At 31.5% G+C, this 7,211-nt stretch overlaps 1 pseudogene; it reads right to left on the reverse strand.

Annotated features, from left to right (window-relative positions):
• Positions 1–288: 288 nt before the first annotated feature.
• On the reverse strand, positions 289–422 carry LOC145265845 (U2 spliceosomal RNA; annotated as a pseudogene).
• Between the last annotated feature and the right edge of the window lie 6,789 nt (positions 423–7,211).

Below are 7,211 nucleotides of genomic sequence, written 5' to 3' on the forward strand. Positions count from 1 at the left end.
TGTATATTACCACGTGACCTGCTATCTCTTAAACTGGAGGGGGGGGATCCACTTGAATCCAACAAAACCAGTAATTTTTTTTTTCTATTATATATACATCATTTTCTATAAAATTAAGTGTAGACTTTATAATTAAAACAAAAAATGTTATTCATACTAAAAAAAAAAAACGCTTAGTCATGTCACGTGACGTGACGTCAACATCCACTAATGGCGAACAATTGTACCTATTTACTATGCCTCCCCACGGGACAGAGATGGACACCAGGGTCGTTTTTTAACGTGGAGAAAAGGTACAAAAATAAAAATTGTCTCAGTCGTGGAGGATTTCTCCTCCACCGAAAGAGAACAAGAAATAGAAGTGCAGCATCTGAAGAACAGATACTACACTTTGATCTTGACCAAAAGGCCAAGAATGCGAACAATTGTAAATAACAACTTTTTTCACAAAACCAACACCGTCTTTCTTTTTTTTTCTCTCTCTTTCTCTCTCTCACCCACTTACTCTTCCCTCTCTCTCACCCTCTTTCTCTTGACGTCACACCACTGTTAAACTGTGGGGGGGGAGGAACACATTCCCAGGCATTATCTCCTATAGATGCACATTTTATTAGAAATTCAGCTTTCAAAATATTAGACGATAATAAAAATATAAAACCACCACCCTCTTTCTCTTTTCTCTCTCTCTCACCAACTTACTCTTCTCTCTCTCTCACCCTCTTTCTCTTGACCTCCTACTACTGTTAAACTGTGTGTGTGTGTGGGGGGGAAGAGGCAGCTTGAAAACCAACAAAAACAGTGCACAGTTTCCCAAGCATTTGGGGTGGGAAGGGGGGGAAGAAGCCGAGCGCACAGTTTCGTGTGAGAGAGAGAGAACAATTCTCAACCTATATACTCAACAAATTTTTTATCTACAGATTTGAAAGTTTGTATATAGGGTATTCAGACATATGGAAATATATCTAGCATAATCTATCTATTATATCTATAAAAGTGAAAATGTGTGTGTGTGTGAGGTAGCCAGAGAGAGAGAGAGAGAGAGAGAGAGAGAGAGAGAGACAACAATTCTCAACCTATATATTCAATACATTTTTTATCTACAGATTTGAAAATTTGTATATAGGGTATTCAGACATATGGAAATATATCTAGCATAATCTATCTATTATATCTATAAAAGTGAAAATGTGTGTGTGTGTGTGTGTGTGTGTGTGTGTGTGTGCGTAAGAGAGAGAGAGAACAATTCTCAACCTATATACTCAACGTATTTTTATCTACGGATTTTAAACTTTGTATATAGGGTATTCAGACATATAGAAATATATCTAGCATAATCTATACATTATATCTATAAAAGTGAGAATGTGAGTGTGTGAGAGAGAGAGAACAATTCTCAACCTATATATTCAACAAATTTTTTACCTACAGATTTGAAAATTTGTATATTGGGTATTCAGACATATGGAAATATATCTAGCATAATCGATCTATTATATCTATAAAAGTCAGAATGTTTGCGTGTGGTTGTGTGTGTAAGGTTGCGAGAGAGAGAGAGAGAACAATTCTCAACCTATCTATTCAATAAATTTGTTATCTACAGATTTGACCATTTGTATATAGGGTATTCAGACATATGGAAATATATCCAGCATAATCTATCTATTATATCCATAAAAGTGAGAATGTGTGCGTGAGAGAGAGAGAGAGAGAGAGAGAGAGTAAGTACAATTCTCACCCTATATATTCAACAAATTTTTTATCTACCGATTAGAAAATTTGTATATAGGGTATTCAGACATATGGAAATATATCTAGCATAATCTATCTATTATATCTAGAAAAGTGAGAATGTGTGTGAAAGAGAGAGAGAGAAGAGAGAGAGAGAGAACAATTCTCAACCTATATATTCAACTAATTTTTATGTACAGATCTGAAAATTTGTATACAGGGTATTCAGACATATGGAAATATATCTAGCATAATCTATTATATCTATAAAAGGTAGAATGTGTGTGTGTGTGTGTGAGTGAGTGAGTGAGTGAGTGAGTGAGAGAGAGAGAGAGAGAGAGAGAACAATTCTCAACCTATATACTCAACAAATTTTGTATCTACAGATTTGATAATTTGTATATAGGGTATTCAGACATAAGGAAATATATCTAGCATAATCTATCTATTATATCTATAAAAGTGAGAATGTGTGTGAAAGAGAGAGAGAGAGAACAATTCTCAACCTATATATTCAACAAATTCTATCTTTACAGATTTGAAAATTTGTATATAGGGTATTCAGACATTTGGAAATATATCTAGCATAATCGATCTATTATATCTATAAAAGTCAGAATGTTTGCGTGTGGTTGTGTGTGTAAGGTTGCGAGAGAGAGAGAGAGAACAATTCTCAACCTATCTATTCAATAAATTTGTTATCTACAGATTTGACCATTTGTATATAGGGTATTCAGACATATGGAAATATATCCAGCATAATCTATCTATTATATCCATAAAAGTGAGAATGTGTGCGTGAGAGAGAGAGAGAGAGAGAGAGAGAGAGAGTAAGTACAATTCTCACCCTATATATTCAACAAATTTTTTATCTACCGATTAGAAAATTTGTATATAGGGTATTCAGACGTATGGAAATATATCTAGCATAATCTATCTATTATATCTAGAAAAGTGAGAATGTGTGTGAAAGAGAGAGAGAGAAGAGAGAGAGAGAACAATTCTCAACCTATATATTCAACTAATTTTTATGTACAGATCTGAAAATTTGTATACAGGGTATTCAGACATATGGAAATATATCTAGCATAATCTATTATATCTATAAAAGGTAGAATGTGTGTGTGTGTGTGTGAGTGAGTGAGTGAGTGAGTGAGTGAGAGAGAGAGAGAGAGAGAGAGAACAATTCTCAACCTATATACTCAACAAATTTTGTATCTACAGATTTGATAATTTGTATATAGGGTATTCAGACATAAGGAAATATATCTAGCATAATCTATCTATTATATCTATAAAAGTGAGAATGTGTGTGAAAGAGAGAGAGAGAGAACAATTCTCAACCTATATATTCAACAAATTCTATCTTTACAGATTTGAAAATTTGTATATAGGGTATTCAGACATTTGGAAATATATCTAGCATAATCTATTATATCTATAAAAGTGAGAATGCGTGTGTGAGAGAGAGAGAAAGAACATTTCTCAACCTATATACTCAACAAATTTTTTATCTACAGATTTAAAAATTTGTATATAGGGTATTCAGACATATAGAAATATATCTAGCATAACCTATCTATTATATCTATAAAATGACCATGTGTGTGTGTGTGAGAGAGAGAGAGAGTCAGAGAGAGAGAGAGAACAATTTTCAGCTTGTGTGTGTGTGAGAAAGAGAGAGAGAGAAAGAGAGGAAGGAAAATTCTCACCCTATATATTCAACAAATTTTTTATCTACATATTAGAAAATTTGGATATAGGGTATTCAGACGTATGGAAATATATCTAGCATAATCTATCTATTATATCTATAAAAGTGAGAATGTGTGTGTGAGAGAGAGAGAAAGAGAGAGAGAGAGAACAATTCTCAACCTATATATTCAACTAATTTTTTATCTACAGATTTGAAAATGTGTATATTGGGTATTCAGACATATGTAAATATATCTGGCATATTCTATGTATTATATCTATAAAAGTGTGAATGTGAGTGATGGAAAGAGCAAAAAATTCTCAACCTATATAACCTATAAAAGTGAGAATATGTGTGTGAGAGAGAGAGAGAGAGAACAATTCTCAACCTATATATTCCACACATTTTTGGGCACAGATTTGGAAATTTGTATATAGGGTAGGCAGACATATAGAAATATATCTAGCATTATCTATCTATTATATCTATAAAAGTGAGAACTTGTGTGTGTGTGTGTGTGTGTGAGAGAGAGAGAGAACAATTCTTAACCTACATACTCAACAAATTTTTTACCTACAGTTTAGAAAATTTGTATATAGGGTATTCAGACATATGGAAATATATCTAGCATAATCTATCTATTATAACTACAAAAGTTAGAATGTGTGTGTGAGAGAGAGAGAGAACAATTCTAAACCTATTTATTCAACAAATTTTTTATCTACAGATTTGAAACTTTGTATATAGGGTATTCAGACATATGGAAATATATCTAGCATAATCTATCTATTTTATCTATAAAAGTGAGAATGCGTGTGTGTGAGATAGCGAGAGAGAGAGAGAGAAAAAGAGAGAGATAAAAATTCTCAACCTATACATTCAACAAATTTTTTATCCACAGATTTGAACATTTGTATATAGGGTGTTCAGACATATAGAAATATATCTAGCATAATCTATCTATTATATGTATAAAAGTGAGAATGTGTGTGTGTGTGAGAGAGAGGACAATTGTCAACCTATGTATACAACAAATTTTTTATCTACAGATTTCAAAATTTGTATATTGGGCATTCAGACATATTTTAATATATCTGGCATAATCTGTCTATTATATCTATAAAAGTGAGAATGTGTGTGATAGAGAGAGAGAGAACAATTCTCAACCTATATACTCAACAAATTTTTTATCTACAGATTTGAAAATTTGTATATAGGGTATTCAGACATATGGAAATATATCTAGCATAATCTATTATATCTATAAAAGTGAGAATGTGTGTGTGTGTGAGAGAGAGAGAGAGAGAGAGAGAGAGAGAGAACAATTCTCAACCCATATACTCAACAAATTCTTTATCTACAGATTTTAAAATGTGTATATAGAGTATTCATACAAATAGAAATATATCTAGGATAATCTTTCTATTATATCTATAAAAGTGAGAATGTGTGTGTGTGTGAGCGAGAGAGAGAGAGAGAGAGAGAGAGAGAGAGAGAGAACAGTTCTCAACCGATACATTCAACAAATTTTTATATATAGGGTATTCAGAAATATCGAAATATATCTAGCATAATCTATTATATCTTTAAAAGTTAGAATGTGTGTGTGTGAGAGATAGAGAGAACAATTCTCAACCTATGCACTCTACAAATTTTTTATCTACAAATTAGAAAATTTGTATATAGGGTATTCACACATATGGAAATATATCTAGCATAATCTATCTATTATATCTATAAAAGTTAGAATGTGTGTGTGAGGTAGCCAGAGAGAGAGAGAGAGAGTAAGAACAATTTTCAACCTATATATTCAACAAATATTTGATCTACAGATTAGAAAATTTGTATATAGGGTATTCAGACATATGGAAATATATCTAGCATAATCTATCTATTATATCTCTAAAATTGAGAATGTGTGTGTGAGAGAGAGAGAACAATTTTCAACCTATATACTCAACAAATTTTTTTATCTACAGATTTGAAAATTTGTATATAGGGTATTCAGACATATGGAAATATATCTAGAGTAATCTATCTATTATATCTATAAAAGTGAGAATGCGTGTGTGTGTGAGAGAGAGCGACACAGAACAATTCTCAACCTATATATTCAACAAATTTTTTATGTACAGATCTGAAATATCACATTTGTATAGAAGTAGAAATCTTGATACCTACTCTGATACCTAATAAAAGAAAGGACACTCTTTAGGGCGGATTTTGATTATAACAAGTCACTAATTAGAAATTATAATAAACATTCTAATAATTTAAGAATTTTACCAAAATAAAATTGCATGGTAATCACCCAATTTCTGCCACAAAATTTTGATTGGCAGAACTCATAAACATAAAATATATATTTTCTAATTTCATCTTTTTTTTTTCTTTTTACATAATCTGGTTTGATGTTTTCCCAAATATTCAAATCACTATATTTTGCTGCTTAATATCAAATACAGCAACTGAGTTATTTTTATGCATCAAACAATTACATTTTCTCATTCATCCAAACTAATCACTGAACATCAATTTCATATTTTCTTCACTAAAATATTACTGTGCTTGATGTCATCAAGTGGAGCGGATCATTTTTTTTTCATTTGTTCACACATTTTTCCAATTTATATATATTTTGTTAAAGATTCTTAGCCTATGTCATTGCATACCAATCTGTTTATTAAAAGTTAAGGTTCACTGTAAACACATATGTTACACCAAAATAAAAACGCTTCAGATAATGTCTTGATATTCAATTCAGTTTCTCACATGACATCTTATGAAGTTAGTAGAAATGTTACAGACTTTTGAATCTCAAACACTTTCAATACTGTGCACTGATATTTTCTTTTTTGCAATATAAGCACATTCATGATTTTTTTTACAAACGTTAAAAACTTTCACATTGTGTAGCAATATACTGAAACAATTATAAAAATATTTGTTTTTATTTTGAATGATGCAGGGCATCTGAAGAGAGATTTTTCTAACAAAATGAAAGTATAATTTTTAGCAATAGGTATCTAGGAAAAGGCCACTACATATGTTATAAGTTCCAAATTTCCACAACCTGGCAAATACTGGTACATGCTAGCAAATTTAGATTTGCAATTACAAAATATGATTCTAATTTTTTCCTTGGCTCTTTATTCTAACACTACACTAAGTTTACTGTGTTATTTCGCTACAGTTGATATTGTGTAGAACAATAAGAAAATCATAGTGAACAATGCATTCAACAAAATTTCACACACATTTCTAGATACCTATATCTAATAAGTTCAAAAGAAAGGACACACTTAGGGAGGTATTTTGGTGGTCAAGTCACTAAAAAGAGATTAGCTGGTTTCCCGGCATAGCCCAGGATATAATAAAGATTGACTGAAATACATGTTCTAGCTGGTTTCTAGGCGTTGCCAGGGATGTAATATAGACACATTATGTTGTATATTACCTGTTCTCTTCTCCCTAAGGTAAAACAATTTCATATACATGCTGTAAATTACCTATGCTAGGGATAAAACATGAACAATATCAGTCCTAGGGTAGATAAAACAAATAATACATAGAGATGAAAGATTCCTCTCCCCTAAGAATCAAACATATGTTCAATATCTGCTTTTGTTTTTTCATTGTTTATACGGTCCCGAGCAACGCCGGGTAGCCCTGCTAGTCTTCTATATATATAAAAGGCAAAAATCGGTGTGTATGTATGTATGTATGTATGTATGTTTGTTTGTAACGCTAAAACTTTTGAAAGACGGAACCAGAGTTGACAAATTTG

Source organism: Euprymna scolopes, chromosome 40 (assembly GCF_053919585.1).
Source record: "Euprymna scolopes isolate OS-2025 chromosome 40, ASM5391958v1, whole genome shotgun sequence".
In the NCBI taxonomy this organism is placed as follows: Eukaryota; Metazoa; Mollusca; class Cephalopoda; order Sepiida; family Sepiolidae; genus Euprymna; species Euprymna scolopes.